At 37.9% G+C, this 18,704-nt stretch overlaps 1 protein-coding gene and 1 pseudogene across 1 annotated transcript in view; both read left to right on the top strand.

The window, feature by feature from the left end:
• The window catches only part of TACR1 (tachykinin receptor 1), a 143,784-nt gene that overhangs the window by 78,206 nt on the left and 46,874 nt on the right, over positions 1-18,704 (top strand). The window lies entirely within an intron of this gene.
• On the top strand, positions 17,546-17,672 carry LOC140602030 (U2 spliceosomal RNA; annotated as a pseudogene).

Here is an 18,704-nt window from a genome sequence, read left to right as displayed (position 1 = left end):
AATAAAACAAAAGAAAAGAACTGTGGATCCTTTGCCAAGCTGCTCCAGGCCTTAGCCAAAGGGGTGTCAACATATTTGTGTTTCCAGGACTGATTGTTTATGCTAGCTGTTATGATTAATCTCCTCCCCTGACACCTGCTACATTTATAGATACAGCCCAGGGCCCCTGGTATTGTCTCAGCCGTTGATGAAAAGCAGTTAAGCCAAGAATGAAAAGTACATTGACACTTCAGGGAAAGATGGTTGCCTAAAAATAATCCCTTAACCTTGACTTCCAGAAAGAAATTAGAGTGAGCAAAGTAAAGAAGAAGAGGAAGAAACTAAAAAAAAAAAAAAGTTTACATGAATGCAGAAACTAAGAAGGTTGCCATACAAATGCCAGAAATTTCACTCAGTTTCTGGTAGATACTGTGCAGATAGAGCCAAAGAAAAGGCAGCTGCCACCAAGGACTGTCACAGGCAAGACATAAAATATCGACCCTTAAGTTGGAGGGGAAAGTGTAAGCCTGAGAAAGGTGGAACACTCTAATTTGAGATTCCTTGGGGCTTCCCTGATCAGCTTCCAGAGGCAGCTGCTCTTAGACTGGGGACAAGGTGCACCCAGGCCAGAGAGCATAATTGACAGTAAGATAAAAATGGACAATTTCGTACAAAATCGTAAATGTCGAATTGACGCAGCTTGAGGGAAGAGGAATGAAAATACTGTTCAAAAATTACATTTACAGGACACCTGGGTGGCTCAGCGGTTGAGCATCTGCCTTTGGCTCAGGGTGTGATCCCAGATTCCCGGGATTGAATCCCACTTTGGGCTCCTTACATGGAGCCTGCTTCTTCCTTTCTTCCTCTGCCTGTGTCTCTGCCTCTCTTCCTGTGTCTCTCATGAATAAATAAATAAAATCTTTAAAAAAAAAAAAAGAATTACATTTACAAAAGTTACTGGGACCAAAATGTGTGCAGAGAAATTCTTTTAAATACCCTATAAGCTCTTCAAGAATTCAGAACCATATGGAGTACTTGCTAATTTATTATACACATTTGGCACTACATAATCATAAAAAACTAACAAAGGGAACTCCAAAAACAAACCTTCGGGCCAATTCCATTTATAAACATATATGCAAACATCCTAATTAAAAGTCATTAAAAAATTCAAAATTATACTGAAATAACAATGGTTTATTTTTCAGCTTTTTCCAGCAAATAAGGTTAGTGATTTATCAGGAAATCTATTATATTTCATTAAATTAATTGGTCAAATGAAAACATCATATATTTGTTTCAATAAATTTCAAAATAAATTTGTTAAAATATAATAACTATTAAAGCTTATATCAGCAATAATCCTTGAGAAAATAAATGTATAAGAGATCTCCTTTATAGCAGAAACAAAATTAAAACACTTTGAATATTTAAGAAATAGGAGTTATATGAATGAAAACATCATGCTATTTTAGACTTTACTGAATGGCATAAGAGAATATTTGAGAAATCATTTCACCTGATTCAAATGCTTGAAAATACCTAAAGGCATATAGGAAACAGTCTCCTATCTTTTTTCTCCTATTTGTACACCAGTACTCGTAGCAGCATGATTCACAATAATCAAAAGGTGGAAATACCCTTCTATCTTTATATAATCCCATAAAGCTATCAGTTCTCCACAAACTTTCCACAAGTATGTTTAGGTCACTGATAAAACAAAACACTTGAAAGAATAAATGGATAAAAATAGTTCCAGAAAAGATTGGACAAGAAGAATTAATTCTGATATCAGCAAAATAATGAAAAACAATGATAAGAGGTGACTTGCTCTTCCAGATATGAAAATAATCATTTCTGGGGATAGAATTAATCAATTAAAAAAACAACAGAAATCACACACCCATATACACACACAGAAACCAAAGACTGTAAAATATTGTATTTAGTATATGCTAAATTTGGAAGGAAACCTGATCAGCCAAAATTTTGTATAATTCTCTAACTCAAATGATTTTATAGGCAACTGCATAAGCCACCACTGCCTGCAACTCGGAGACTCACAATATATATATTAGTATATTAAAGCCTCTGAGAGTCTTTCTATTCAAAAATGTTTAAATTTATTTTTATAGTAAATATGTTTATGTGGTTTAAAACAACAGTTATTGTAAAAGGATAAAATCAGGAAAAGATTTCTCCCTCTAGCCACAGTTCTTACTTTCTTGGAAGATTTCTAAAGTTTCTTTATGCTTATCTTAAAAAGTTTATATATATATATATATATATATATATATATATATATATATATATGATCTTACTGTCTTCTTTCTTACACAAAATATATAATACACCCTATTCTTGCTCTATCCATTAACAATGTATCTCAGATGTCCTTTCTCACCATATGGGCAAGCATTCTCATTTTACAGATACATAGTATTTCTCCTTTTGGAAAAAAATCATTTATTTATCTGGTATGATTTTGATGTATGTTTGAATTGTTCCTAGTGTTTAGCTACTTCAAATTATATTGCAGTGAATAGGATCCACCCTGATTAAGCATTGCAGTAAAGAAACCTGACAGTTTTACTTAAACCTTATATTTCCCAAGCATATTTGATCATAAAATCCTTCTTTTGGTTAATCCCATTAACATTCCACAGAACCATTGTCCATAAAACATATTCTGTGGAAACTCCAGGCTAATCATAAAGCTGTATTCCTTTCTCACAACTTAAGACCAATACAAATTCCGTGTAAGTTGGGATAGAAAAGAGCTTTCTGTAACATCAACCAAAGGCAAATCCAAAATGAAAGAGATTGCTGGTTTGAAGAAACATATAAAGATACAGATGTATTTCTTAATTCTGTTTATCAAAGAAACTCCATGAAAATACAATATATGAGACAAACCATCAATATAATTAGCATAGAGAACTTTGACTAATCAATAAGAATAAGAGGTTATTTTTTAATCAAAAAACTAACAGTGCATAAAAGAATATGAAAAACTGTATTCCAGTAAGGGATACAACTTTCTCTTTATTTGATTGGCCCAGGTTAAACTTAATGAAAATATTAAGCATGAACAAGGTTATGGGGAAGATGGGCACTGTTTTCAGGAAGACAGTTTGACATCAATCAAGGTTTTTAAATATACACTTGTTTTGTTTCTTAAATTCCACATGTGAGTGAAATCATGTGGTATTCGTCTTTTTCTGACTGACTTATTTCACTTAGCATTATACTCTCTAGCTCCATCCATGTTGTTACATGTGGCAAGATTTCATTCTTTTATGTGGTTCAGTAATATTTCATCATATATATATAATATATATATATTGTTTCAATATATCTCCTCTTCTTTATCCATTGATCTATCAATTGACACTTTAGTTACTTCGACATTTTGGCTATTATAAATAATGCTGCGATGAACATAGTGTTTTTCTATTCTTCGGGTAAATACCTGGTAGTGGAATTACTGGATCTTATGGTAATTCTATTTTTAATTTTTTGAGGAACCCCAAAACTGTTTTCCACAGTGACTGCACCAGTTCACCTTCCCACCAACAATGCAAGAGCGTTCCTTTTTCTCCACACCCTCACCAACACTTGTTTTTGTGTTTTTGATCCTAGCCATTATGACAGGTATGAGGTGATATCTCATTGTGGTTTTGATTTGCATTTCCCTGTTGCTGAGTCATATTGAGCATCTTTTCATGTGTCTGTTGGCCATCTGCATGTTTTTCTTGGGGAAATGTCTATTCATGTCTTCTGCCCATTTTTCAATGTGTTATTTGTTTCCTCAGTGATGAGTTGTGTAAGTTCCTTATATATTTTGGATACTACTAACCCTTTATCAGATATGTCAGTATTTCTCATTCACTTGTCTTTTAGTTTTGTTGATTGTTCCTCTGCTGTGCAGAAGCTTTTTGTTTTGATGTGGTCCCAATAGTTTATTTTTGCTTTTGTTTCCCTTGCCTCAGGAGACATATCTAGACAAATGTTGCTATGGCCTATATCAGAGACATTATTAACTGTGCTCTCTTCTAGGATTTTTATGGTTTCAAGTCTCACCTTTAGATCTTTAATCTATTTTGAGTTTATTTTTGTGGATGGTGTAAGAAAGAGGTACAATTTCATTCTTTCGCATGTAGCTGTCCAGTTTTCCCAACTTTGTTTATTGAAAAGACTATCTTTTTCCCACTGCATATTCTTGCCTCTTCAAAGATTAATAGACCATATAATCACGGGTTTATTTCTGGGGTCTCTATTGTGTTCTAGGGATCTATATGTCTATTTTTGTGCCAGTACCATACTGTTTTGATTACTACAGCTTTATAGTATATCTTAAAATCTGGGATTGTGATACCTCCAGTTTTGTTCCTCTTTTTCAAGATTGCTTTGGCTATTTGAGTTTTTTGTGACTCCATACAAATTTTAAGATTATTTGTTCCAGTTCTGTGAAAAATGCTGGGGGTATTTTCATAAAGATTGCATTAAATCTGTAGATTACTTTCGGCTGTATGGCCATCTTAACAATATTTGTTTTTCCTATCCATGAGCATGGAATATTTTTCCATTTGTTTGTTTCTTTCATCAATGTTTTACAGTTTTCAGAGTAAAGGTCTTTCACCTTTTGGTTAAGTTTATTCCTAAGTATTTTATTATTTTTGATGCAGTTGTAAATGAGATTGTTTTCTTAATTTCTCTTTCTGCTACTTCATTATTACTGTATAGAAAAGCAATGGATTTCTGTACATTGATTTTATATCCTGTGATGTTACTGAATTCAATTATCAGTTCTAGTAGTTTTTTGGTGGAGTCTTTAGGGTTTTCTATATGTAGAATCATGCTATCTGCAATAATGAAAGTTTTACGTCCTCCTTACCAATTTGAATGCCTTTTATATTTTTTCTTGTCTGATTGCTTTGACTAGGACTTCTACTACTATGTTGAATAAAAGTGGTGAGAGTAGACATCCTTGTCTTGTTCCTGACCTTAAGGGAAAAACTCTCAGTTTTTCACCATTGAGTGTGATGATAGTTCTGGGTTTTTCATATATGACTTTTATAATATTGAGGTATGTTCTCTCTAAACCTACTTTGTTGAGGGCTTTTATAATGAATGGATGTTGTCCTTTGTCAAATGCTTTTTCTGTACCTATGGAGATGCTCATATGGTTTTTATCCTTTCTCTTATTGTTGTAATATGGATTGATTTATGAATACTGAACAACTCTTGCATCCTGGGAATAATTCCTACTTGATCATGGTGAATGATTTTTTTGATGTATCGTTGACTCAGTTTGTTAGTATTTGTTGAAGATTCTTGCATCTATGTTCATCAGAGATATCGGCATGTCGTTCTCTTTTTTTGTAGTGTCTTTACTTGGTTTTGGTATCAGGGAAATGCTGGCCTCATAGAATGAATTTAGAAGCTTTCCTTTTTCTTCTATTTTTAAAAATATTTTGAGAAACATAGGTATTAATTCTTCTTTAAACATTGGTAGAATTTACTGGTGGAGCCATCTGGTCTTTGACTTTATTTTTTTGGGAGTTTTTTTATTACAGATGCAATTTCATTGCTGATAATCAGTCTGTTCAAATTTTCTATTTCTTCCTGGTTCAGTTTTGGAACTGAACTTATCCATTTCTAGGTTGTTCAATTTCTTGGCATATAATTTTTCATAATATTATCTTACAATCCTTTGTATTTCTATAGTGTTGGCTGTTATTTATCTTCTTTCATTTCTGAATTTGTTTATTTTGCTCTCTCTTTTTTTTTTATCTTGATGAGTCTAGCTAAACATTTATCTATTTTATTGATCTTTTCAAAGAACCAAATCTTTGGTTTCATTGATCTGTTCTTTGTTTTGTTTTGTTTTGTTTTGTTCTGTTTTTTAGTTTCTATTTCATTTATTTCTGCTCTTATATTTATTATTTCCTTCCTTCTATACTACTTTTGGGTTTTGTTTGTTATTTTTCTAGTTCCTTTAGGTATAAATTTAGGTTGTTTATTTGATTCTTTTTTTTTCTAGAGGTAGGCCCATATTGCCATAAACTTCCTTCTCAGAACAGCTTTTGCTGCATCCCAAAGATTTTGGACCTTTTGTATTTTCATTTGCATTTGTCTCCATGCATTTTTTTATTTCCTCTTTGATTTTTAGTTGAGCTATTCATTGTTTAGTGGCATGTTATTTAGCCTCCATGTATTTTCAGATTTCCTTGTGTTCTTTCCAGATTTTTTCTAGTGGTTGATTTCCAGTTTCATAGTGCTGTAGTTAGAAAAGGTGCCTGGTGTGACTTCAGTCTTTTTAAATTTGTTAACACTTGTTTTGTAGCCTAATATGTGATCTATTCTGGAGAATATTCCATGTGCACTTGAACAGAATGTGTATTCTGCTGTTTCAGATGGAATGTTCTGAATATATATGTTAGATCCAACTGGTGCAATATGTCATTTAAAGGCACTGTTCCCTTGATGATTTTATGTTTGGATTATCTATTCCTTGATGTAAGTTGAGTGTTAAAGACTGTTATTGTATTATTGTCAATTACTTCCTTTATGTTTGTTATTAGCTGCTCTTTGTATTTGGGTGCTCCCATATTGGGTTCCTAAGTGTTTATAACTTTTATATCTTCTTGTTGAATTATTCCCTTTACAATTGTATAGTGTCCTTTTTTTGTCTCTTGTTAAAGTTTTTGTTTTAAAATCTATTTCATTCAATATAAACATTAGTACCTAGGCTTTCTTTTCACTTCCATTTGCATAATAAAAGCTTTTCCATCCCTTCATTTTCAATCTGCATGTGTGTTTAGGTTTTTTTTTAAGATTTATTTATTTTATCTATTTATGATAGACAGACAGAGAGAGAGACAGAGACAGAGAGACAGAGAGAGGCAGAGACACAGGAGGAGGGAGAAGCAGGCTCCATGCCGGGAGCCTGATGTGGGACTCATCCCCGGACTCCAGGATCACGCCCCGGGCCAAAGGCAGGCGCTAAACTGCTGAGCCACCCAGGGATCCCCTGTGTTTAGGTTTTAAATGAGTCTCTTGTAGGTAGCAAGATGGGTCTTGCATTCCTACCTATTCCATCACCCTATGTCTTTTGATTGGAATATTTAGTCCATTTACATTCAAAGTAACTCTTGGTAAGTGTGTTCTTATTGCCATTTTGTTACTTTTTTATTGTTGTTTTTGTAGTTCTTCTCTGTTCTTTCTTCTCTTGCTCTCATTAGTGGTATACTTGGATTCCTTTCTCTTTATTTTTTGCATATATCACTGATTTTTATTTGTGGTTACCATTAGGTTTGTATATAACATCTTATGCATATACTAGGTTACATTAAGTTGAAAGTCACATAAGTTTTAACCTATTCTTACTCCTCCCCCACATGTTAGGTATATGGTGTCATAATTTTTATCTTTTTTTGTGTGTGAATCCTTTGACTGGTTTTTATGGACTTGCATAATCTTACTGTTTTTGTGCTTCCTACTTTTCTCACTCCTACTATAGTCTTTCCTTTCCACTCAAAGAGTCCCCTTTAATATTTTTTGTAAGGCTGGTTTAGGAGTCATAAATTCCCTTAATTTTTGTTTGTCTGGAAACTATCTCTTCTTATATACTGAAGGATACCTTTGCTGGATAAAGTATTTTGGGTTGCAGGGTTTTTCTCTTTGAGTATATCATGCCACTTTCTTCTGGCCTGTAAAGTTTCTGCTGAAACATCAGCCGATAGCCTTATGGCTTATGGGGTTTCCCTTGTATGTAACTCTTTTCTTTTATCTTGATACTTTTACAATTCTTTATCATTCCTTTTTGCCACTTTAATTACTATGTGTCTTGATGTGGACCTCCTTGTGTTAATTTTGTTGGTGGATCTCTGTGCCTCCTGGATCTGGATTTCTGTTTCCTTCCTCAGATTTCGGATGTTTTCAACTGTTATTTTCTGCCCCCTTTTCTCTCCACTCCTGTGGGATACCTATAATGCTAGTGTTATTATGTTTGGTTGTATCACTGAGTTCCCTCGGTCTATTTTCATTTTTTATTATAATTTTTTTCTTATTCTGATCAGCTTGTTTTCCATGACTCTATTCTCCCAGTCACTGATCCATTCTACTGCATTCTCTAGTCTGTCTAGTGTACTTTTAATTTCAGTTACTGAGTTTATCATCTCTGATTGGTTCTTTTTTATGTTTTCTATATCTTAATTAAGGGCATCACTGAGGTCCTCCTCTCTCTTTTTCAAATCCAGTGAATATCTTTATGAGTATTACTTTAAATTCTCCATCAAGCATATCACTTATCTCCACTGCACATAGGTCCCTTGCTATGATTTTGTCTTGTTCTTTCTTTCATTTGGGTATATTCCTGTGTCTCCTTATTTTTTTAATTTATTTTTTATTGGTGTTCAATTTGCCAACTTACAAAATAACACCCAGTGCTCATCCATCAAGTGCCCCCCTCAGTGCCGTCACCCATTCACCCCCACCCCCCGCCTTCCTCCCCTTCCACCACCCCTAGTTCGTTTCCCAGAGTTAGGAGTCTTTATGTTCTGTCTCCCTTTCTGATATTTCCCACACACTTCTTCTCCCTTCCCTTCTATTCCCTTTCACTATTATTTATATTCCCCAAATGAATGAGAACATATAATGTTTGTCCTTCTCCGACTGACTTACTTCACTCAGCATAATACCCTCCAGTTCCATCCACGTTGAAGCAAATGGTGGGTATTTGTCATTTCTAATGTAATATTCCATTATATACATAAACCACATCTTCTTTATCCACTCATCTTTCGATGGACACCGAGGCTCCTTCCACAGTTTGGCTATTGTGGACATTGCTGCTAGAAACATCGGGGTGCAGGTGTCCTGGCGTTTCATTGCATCTGTATCTTTGGGGTAAATCCCCAACAGTGCCATTGCTGGGTCGTAGGACAGGCCTATTTTTAACTCTTTGAGGAACCTCCACACAGTTTTCCAGAGTGGCTGCACCAGTTCACATTCCCACCAACAGTGCAAGAGGGTTCCCTTTTCTCCACATCCTCTCCAACATTTGTGGTTTCCTGCCTTGTTAATTTTTCTCATTCTCACTGGTGTGAGGTGGTATCTCATTGTGGTTTTGATTTGTATTTCCCTGATGGCAAGTGATGCAGAGCAGTTTCTCATGTGCATGTTGGCCATGTCTATGTCTTCCTCTGTGAGATTTCTCTTCATGTCTTTTGCCCATTTCATGGTTGGATTGTTTGTTTCTTTGGTGTTGAGTTTAAGAAGTTCTTTATAGATCTTGGAAACTAGCCCTTTATCTGATATGTCATTTGCAAATATCTTCTCCCATTCTGTAGGTTGTCTTTTAGTTTTGTTGACTGTATCCTTTGCTGTGCAAAAGCTTCTTATCTTGATGAAGTCCCAATAGTTCATTTTTGCTTTTGTTTCTTTTGCCTTCGTGGATGTATCTTGCAAGAAGTTACTGTGGCCGAGTTCAAAAAGGGTGTTGCCTGTGTTCTCCTCTAGGATTTTGATGGAATCTTGTCTCACATTTAGATCTTTCATCCATTTTGAGTTTATCTTTGTGTATGGTGAAAGAGAGTGGTCTAGTTTCATTCTTCTGCATGTGGATGTCCAATTTTCCCAGCACCATTTATTGAAGAGACTGTCTTTCTTCCAATGGATAGTCTTTCCTCCTTTATTGAATATTAGTTGACCATAAAGTTGAGGGTCCACTTCTGGGTTCTCTATTCTGTTCCATTGATCTATGTGTCTGTTTTTGTGCCAGTACCACACTGTCTTGATGACCACAGCTTTGTAGTACAACCTGAAATCTGGCATTGTGATGCCCTCAGATATGGTTTTCATTTTTAAAATTCCCCTGGCTATTCGGGGTCTTTTCTGATTCCACACAAATCTTAAAATAATTTGTTCCAACTCTCTGAAGAAAGTCCATGGTATTTTGATAGGGATTGCGTTAAATGTGTATATTGCCCTGGGTAACATTGACATTTTCACAATATTAATTCTGCCAATCCATGAGCATGGAATATTTTTCCATCTCTTTGTGTCTTCCTCAATTTCTTTCAGAAGTGTTCTATAGTTTTTAGGGTATAGATCCTTTACCTCTTTGGTTAGGTTTATTCCTAGGTATCTTATGCTTTTGGGTGCAATTGTAAATGGGATTGACTCCTTAATTTCTCTTTCTTCAGTCTCATTGTTAGTGTATAGAAATGCCACTGATTTCTGGGTATTGATTTTGTATCCTGCCACTCTACCAAATTGCTGTATGAGTTCTAGCAATCTTGGGGTGGAGACTTTTGGGTTTTCTATGTAGAGTATCATGTCATCGGCGAAGAGGGAGAGTTTGATTTCTTTGCCAATTTGAATGCCTTTAATGTCTTTTTGTTGTCTGATTGCTGAGGCTAGGACTTCCAATACTATGTTGAATAGCAGTGGTGAGAGTGGACATCCCTCTCTTATTCCTGATCTTAGGGGAAAGGCTCCCAGTGTTTCCCCATTGAGTATGATATTTGCTGTGGGCTTTCGTAGATGGCTTTTAAGAGGTTGAGGAATGTTCCCTGTATCCCTACACTCTCAAGAGTTTTGATCAGGAATGGATGCTGTATTTTGTCAAATGCTTTCTCTGCATCTAATGAGAGGATCATATGGTTCTTGGTTTTTCTCTTGCTGATATGATGAATCACATTGATTGTTTTACGGGTGTTGAACCAGCCTTGTGTCCCGGGGATCGATCCTACTTGGTCATGGTGAATAATTTTCTTAATGTACTGTTGGACCCTATTGGCCAGTATCTTGTTGAGAATTTTTGCATCCATGTTCATCAGGGATATTGGTCTATAATTCTCCTTTTTGGTGGGGTCTTTGTCTGGTTTTGGAATTAAGGTGATGCTGGCCTCAAAGAACTAATTTGGAAGTACGCCATCTCTTTCTATCTTTCCAAACAGCTTTAGTAGAATAGGTATCGTTTCTTCTTTAAACATTTGATAGAATTCCCCTGGAAAGCCATCTGGCTCTGGACTTTTGTGTCTTGGGTGGTTTTTGATGACTGCTTCAATTTCCTCCCTGGTTATTGGCCTGTTCAGGTTTTCTATTTCTTCCTGTTCCAGTTTTGGTAGTTTGTGGCTTTCCAGGAAAGCGTCCATTTCTTCTAGATTGCCTAATTTATTGGCGTATAGCTGTTCATAATATGCTTTTAAAATCGTTTGTATTTCCTTGGTGTTGGTAGTGATGTCTCCTTTCTCATTCATGATTTTATTAATTTGAGTCTTCTCTCTCTTCTTTTTAATAAGGCTGGCTAATGGTTTATCTATCTTATTAATTCTTTCAAAGAACCAACTCCTGGTTCTGTTGATCTGTTCCACAGTTCTTCTGGTCTTGATTTTGTTGAGTTCTGCTCGAATCTTTATTAACTCTCTTCTTCTGCTGGGTGTAGGATCTATTTGCTGTTTTTTCTCTAGCTCCTTTATGTGTAAGGTTAGCTTTTGTATTTGAGTTCTTTCTAGTTTTTGAATGGATGCTTGTATTGCGATGTATTTCCCCCTTAGGACTGCTTTTGCTGCGTCCCAAAGATTTTGAACGGTTGTATCTTCATTCTCATTAGTTTCCATGAATCTTTTTAATTCTTCCTTAATTTCCTAGTTGACCCTTTCATCTTTTAGCAGGATGGTCCTTAACCTCCACGTGTTTGAGGTCCTTCCAAACTTCTTGTTGTGATTTAGTTCTAATTTCAAGGCATTATTGTCTGAGAATATGCAGGGGACAATCCCAATCTTTTGGTATCGGTTCAGACCCGATTTGTGACCCAGTATGTGGTCTATTCGTCTATTCTGGAGAAAGTTCCATGTGCACTTGAGAAGAATGTGTATTCAGCTGAGTTTGGATGTAAAGTTCTGTAGATATCTGTGAAATCCATCTGGTCCAGTGTATCATTTAAAGCTCTCGTTTCTTTGGAGACGTTGTGCTTAGATGACCTATCTAGTATAGAAAGAGCTAGATTGAAGTCACCAAGTATAAGTGTATTATTATCTAAGTATTTCTTCACTTTGGTTATTAATTGATTTATATATTTGGCAGCTCCCACATTCGGGACATATATATTGAGGATTGCTAAGTCCTCTTGTTGGATAGATCCTTTAAGTATGATATAGTGTCCCTCTTCATCTCTCACTACAGTCTTCGGGGTAAATTTTAGTTTATCTGATATAAGGATGGCTACCCCTGCTTTCTTTTGAGGACCATTCAAATGGTAAATGGTTCTCCAACCTTTTATTTTCAGGCTGTAGGTGTCTTTCTGTCTAAAATGAGTCTCTTGTAGACAGCAAATAGATGGGTCCTGCTTTTTTATCCAGTCTGAAACCCTGCGCCTTTTGATGGGGTCATTAAGCCCGTTCACGTTCAGAGTTACTATTGAGAGATATGAGTTTAGTGTCACCATGATATCTATTCAGTCCTTGTTTTTGTGGATTGTTCCACTGAACTTCTTCTTAAAGGGGAATTTTAAGAGTCCCCCTTAAAATTTCTTGCAGAGCTGGTTTGGTGGTCCATATTCTTTCAGTTGCTGCCTGTCTTGGAAGCTCTTTATCTCTCCTTCCATTTTGAATGAGAGCCTTGCTGGATAAAGTATCCTTGGTTGCATGTTCTTCTCATTTAGGACCCTGCATATATCCTGCCAGCCCTTTCTGGCCTGCCAGGTCTCTGTGGAGAGGTCTGCTGTTACCCTAATACTCCTCCCCATAAAAGTCAGGGATTTCTTGTCTCTTGCTGCTTTAAGGATCTTCTCTTTATCTTTGGAATTCTCAAGCTTCACTATTAAATGTCGAGATGTTGAACGGTTTTTATTCATTTTATGGGGGATCTCTCTATTTCCTGGATCTGAATGCCTGTTTCCCTTCCCAGATTAGGAAAGTTTTCACCTAGGATTTGTTCAAATACATATTCTGGACCTCTGTCCCTTTCGGCACCCTCAGGATCCCCAATTAAACATAGGTTTTTCTTCCTCAGGCTGTCGTTTATTTCCCTTAATCTATCTTCATGGTCTTTTAATTGTTTGTCTCTTTTTTCCTCAGTTTCCCTCTTTGCCATCAACTTGTCTTCTATGTCACTCACTCGTTCTTCCATTCGTTAACCCTCATCGTTGGGACTTCTAGTATGGATTGCATCTCATTCAATTGATTTTTAATTTCTGCCTGATTAGCTCTAAATTCTGCAGTCATGAAGTCTCTTGAGTCCTTTATGCTTTTTTCTAGAGCCACCAGTAGCTATATAATAGTGCTTCTGAATTGGCTTTCTGACACTGAATTGTAATCCAGATTTTGTAACTCTGTGGGAGAGAGGACTGTTTCTGATTCTTTCTTTTGAGGTGAAGTTTTCCTTCTAGTCATTTTGCTCAGTGCAGAGTGGCCAAAAGCAAGTTGTACTGAGAAAAGGAGAAAAAGAGAGGAGAGAAAGAAGGAAAGAAAAGAGAAAAAGAAAAAAGAGAAAAAGGAAGAAAAAAAGAAAAAAGAGAAAGAAAAAGGAAAAAAAGGGTGGGGAAGGAAACAAATCAAAAGAAAAAAAAACAGCAACAACAACAACAACAAAAAAAAACCACGGGGGAGTATCTTCTGATTCTTTTTTTTTTTTTTTTTTTTTTTTTTTTATCTTCTGATTCTTTATACTTTAAGTCCCTTGACTTCCCCTGGATCTTGTCCGTCTAGCTGGTCTTCTGGGGGAGGGGCCTGTTGTGCTGATTTTCAGGTGTTAGCACTTGGGGGAGCTGCTGTGCCCCTGCCTGGTGCAGGGCTCAGTGGGGGTTGTTTACCCCGTGAGGCCCCAGGAAGAACAACCGCAGTGGCGGGGCCAGCTCTGGAGCCCTGGAGTCAGCTCCCGCAGTAGCTCCAGAGCTCTCCGTCTGCAGGGCCTGGAGGCTCCGGGGCGGGGCCGCTGATCTGCTCAGCTGGGGGCAGGAGCGTCCTTGCTGTCCTGGGCCCTCCCGGCCTCTGCCTGTCCCAGGGGAGGCCGGATCCTGGGCTGTGTCCCGGCGCCCTGTGCTCTGGGGCCTGTGCTGTTGGATTCGCGCTCCCGCCCCGCAGCCCCCTCCGCGGAGCCGCAGCCCGAGCCCCCCCGAGCAGCTCCGGGTCCCGCAGTGCGCGCTGCAGCCCTTAGGGAGCTCGGCGCACTGTCCCGGGGCGCAGGTGTCAGTTAGTGTCCCAGGGAGCCCGAGGGCATCCCCGCCCTCCTGGGTCCTGCTCCAACTCCCTGCGAGCCCCTTTCCGCCCGGGAAGGTCAGTGCAGCTCCTGCTCCTCCGGGACGGGGCTCTCCTGTCCTGGGGACTCTTGCCCTGGCCTCAGCCCGGCCCCTCGCGGGGCCCCTCCCCCTTGGAGGCCTTTTGTTTCTTTATTTCTTTTCCCCCGTCTTCCTACCTTGATAGAAGCGGGAACTCTTCTCACTGTAGCATTCCAGCTGTTCTCTCTTTAAATCTCAGGCCGAATTCATAGATTTTCAGGATGATTTGAAGGTTTTCTAGGTAATTTGGTGGGGACAGGTGACTTGGGGACCCTACTCTTCTGCCATCTTGCCCCTCCTCCCCTGCTTATTTTGTCTCTCTGTGTCTGTTTCTATGTGTTAGGGAGGCCAGCTACATCTTCTGCTCTTGAGAGAAAAGACCTTCTTTATGAAGAAGAGGACCAGGAGTGCTCTGCAGTGCAATGTCCCTGTTCACTAGAACCTGGCCCTTCAGGCCCTTCAGGAGACCCTGTCTCCCATGTGGGTTTCATGTGCCCCACCATTGCAGCTGAGCTGCTTTTGCCTTCAGTCCAGTCATCTGCAATGGCTCTCTTTGTCTATTGTGGGCAGAGTTTGGTCCCTATGTTGTTGGTAGGCCAGTCTGAGGTCACCTTGGGCTTTGAGTCAGACCAGGCATTTGCCAGAGGTGGAGTAGCACTGACCTGCAGCATGCTTTTCCTGTGTTGTACCCTGAGAAGCTTTTGTTGGGGGGGGGGGGGCATGCAGTTGTACCAGACATCTAGCCCAGCCCACTACTAAGGCTACAGTTGGACTGGGTGTGTATGGTCATCTCCCCCTCTCCCTGGGTCAGGAGTCACTTTGGAGTTTGCTAGCCCCTGTCAGGACTGCTTGCACACTACCAGGCTTGCGGCACCATATTGGATGGGCTCTGGCCAAGGGCATATTGGAGGGAGCAGGGTACATTATTAGCAAGCTAGGTAGAGAGTGTTGACACTGTGCTGGTTCCTGCAGGTGTCTGTGTACCTATTCTGGGGTAAGGAGCAGGGGAGGGAAATGGTGCCCACTAGGTTCTTTGTTCTTAGAGACGTCTCCCAATGCACACACTCTGAAGTTAATAAACAAATCTCTCTCCCATATATCCCACGTGTTTTTCAAACTGCTGCTCCTATGCTTGTATCTCCATAGGGCTCTTTGTTGTGCTGTCTCTAAGGGTGAGGATTCAGTTTCCTATCACCTTCTTGGCTCTTTCAGAGCCAAGCCCAGTGATTTTTAAAGTTCCAGGTGTTGAGCCTTGCTGATTGTAAGAATTCACAAAATCAATCAGCCCCTCTGGTTTCAACATCAAATGTTATGGGAATTTGTCTTCCCAGTGTGGGTCTCCTGTGCCGGGGTGCCTGGTATGGGAGTCTTCTCCTCTACCCTCTTCATGTCTATAGCCTTCCTCCCTCCTGCAGACAGTCCTGCAGGTCATTTGGCTCCCAACCACATCTCTGCCCTCCCCACCCTCTTTGATATGGCCTCTTCTCTGCAGTTAGCCATCGAAAGTATGTCCTGCCAGTCTTCTTGTAATTTTCTGGTTTATTTACACTAATGTGAGTGATATCTAATTGTATCAGTGAGATGAGCTTAGGATCCTCCTACTTGGCCACCTTCCTCAGATTTTGCATTTGTAATTCTATAATCATGTTTTCCTTTGAAAGAAGTATTTCCTGCCCTTTTCACAGGTGCAACAGCCTCAGAAATCTTGTTTGAAAAATAAGGGATTATGGTTTCCCCTGCTACCCAAAAGTAGAGCATTTCTATGAAATCCTTTGTAAACTGAAATGGCATAAAGCAAAGAAGCAATTACCATTAATTTACATGGAAACTTTTTGAGCATCTCCAGACCCCAAAATAACTTCTCCTAGACTTTTCCGATAGCTTAGGACACATCTTCCCAACTGATGCACAAAATAGATTGAGATACAGCACACATGCTCACAGACAAATTTCTAAGCTATGGAGACTTAATGCTGAGCTGCTGAATGTAGTTCCTAGGGAAGCAGATTGGTACACCTGCTCTTGCTGCTCAGAGTGGGTGCTGCTGCATACCAGCTCACTGCAAAACAAGCACTGGAAGCTATTTTGCTTTTTGCCTTTTTTCATAAAAGTGAACATCCTCTTCAAATTTCTTCCAGTTACTGAAACAAGTACTGATGTACTTGTTTTCATAAAAGGTCTTTCATAAAACAGAAGATACTGGTACCTCAAGTTTCTAACTGTTCCTGAAGCAAGATATTTCACAAAGAAATATTTTCTTCCCTCCCAGGTTAGTTCCCATTGTTGGTTGTATCAAATAGCAAATAATTTTCTCTTTTTAATCATCCTTAGAAAATGTAGCCCAGTGTGGGGAATTAAAATGGATTTGGAATTATATGGATCCCTCCTGACTCTTTCAATGACAAATGAAAGGGAAAGAAGCATAGGTTTGCTATAATTTTCCTCTTCCCTTCTCCCTCTTCATTGTAAGGGACAGCCCAGAGATCCTCAGAGCTCTGTCCCCCTTCTCTAGTCATTCAGAGTTCATGTCCCCAACTGTTAAAGCCTTTGGGAAGTGGGACACTGGCCCCTGAGATGGCAGTTTCTTACCCTGAGGCCTACTGTGCATTCTAGAACTGAAAGCAGTTTCAAGATATAGCCTTACCCATCCCTTCAAGCCCTCTCTAGCATCACCTTGCAGTCTTCTGCACTGGGGCAGCTTCCTGACACTTGTTTTCCCAAGTGGGTCATTCTTCCTCCATCTGGCTGCACCCTCCCTCTGTCGGGTCTCAGGTGTTCAGCAACCTGAAAAACTCTGCCCTGTCCAGTGGGTGACACCCTGCACTAATTTCCACAGCTGAAATAGGTTTTTTCCATTTCTTTGACAATTTTAATGAGTTTTCCAGAAGGAGAAATACTTACCTACATTGGGCTTAAACTAGAGTATTACATTCAAATTTTGTAATGATTCCCTTTATATTTTTCAACTGGAAGCATAGCAGAGTCATTTGTTTTTATATGCTCATCTTTCATCTTTACTGATTCTAATGGTGTTTAAGCGGATTTTTTTTTTCTAAGAGTGCAAACTTATTATGGGTAAATAATTTTTTTCCTCCAGCTTTCTAGTGGCTACATCTCTTATTTCTGCTTCGTGTTGTATTGTAATGACCAGAATTTTTACAGCATTAAATAACAAGGACTTTGTTAACTTTCTTATTTTTCTGAGAATGCCTCCAAAACTTTACTATTAAATAAGGTGTGAGTTATTGGTTTCACAATTAGGTTTAAAATTGGGAATTTATCGCTTCTCGGCCTTTTGGCTAAGATCAAGTGTAGTATCTGTTCTTATCAGTTTAAAATTGGGAATTTAGTTGAGAAGATTCTTTCTCAATATTCATACATTTTATTATTTTAAGAACTACCCTTTTATTCCTAGTTTGTTGAAGATTTTTATCAAACTATATCAGCATGTGTTGAGAAAAGTATTTTTTAATGTACCCTAAGAATATAAATCATTGTAATTCTATTCCTGTCTCTTAGATAAATCTTAGGTCTTGGTACCCATGTTAGGGATAGCTTTTGAAAACTATACTTGTTTTCTGAGACAGCATTGGAATTAGCAAAGGAACTCACCCATAAAATCAGCTAGCTCTGGAGTTCTTTATGGGAGGATTCTATAGTACATTAATTCCATCACTGCTACTTTGAGGATTTTTGCTTTTAAATTAGTTAACCTATATTTTTATGGAAAAAATCTATTCATAGTGACTTTCAATTTAATAATATATAATTATACGCCATCTTAAAATTTTTATTTCTACTTCCTTTATTTTCATTCCAAAATTCTTACCAAAAGAGATTGTTTATCCATTTTGCTTTCATTTATTAACTTTTGTTTTTATTTTTATTTCCTTCTTCCCGCTTTTTTTTTGTATATGTTTTTATTGGAGTTCGATTTTCCTCCTGCTTTTTAAAGTTTATATAAATGTACATTTTCTGAATTTCTGATACTTAGTCCACATATTTTCATTTTTCAAATAGTAAAACTATCTGCCCCATAGATCCACTTTGTCTCCATTCCAGTAGCACTGATACATAGTTGTATCATACTCTTTATTTTTTAAATAATCTACCATTGGATCTTTTTTCCTTGACCTAGTCGGTATTTAGAAAAGTTTTTATTTTATTTTTTTTAAGTCCAAGATATATGGAGCTGTTCCCCTCTCTTTCTTCCTTTCTCATAAAAAAAAAAAAAACAAAGACTATGACATATAACGATATGGCAGAAAATATGTTCATGTCTTTACTTTCAGTTACTGAACAGAGCCTGGCATTTATTTCCATAAATTTCTAGAATTAAGACGATGATTTACCCAACATGGGTTAAGAGCTCACTCCCAAAGTAATCCACAGTAAGACTGCCATTCACCAGCTATGTGACTTTAGGGAAAATTGCTTA

The sequence above is a fragment of the Canis lupus genome, chromosome 12, assembly GCF_048164855.1.
Source record: "Canis lupus baileyi chromosome 12, mCanLup2.hap1, whole genome shotgun sequence".
Taxonomy (NCBI): domain Eukaryota; kingdom Metazoa; phylum Chordata; class Mammalia; order Carnivora; family Canidae; genus Canis; species Canis lupus.
Note: the sequence above shows the minus strand (reverse complement) of the source record. Positions and strands in the feature narration are given on the sequence as shown.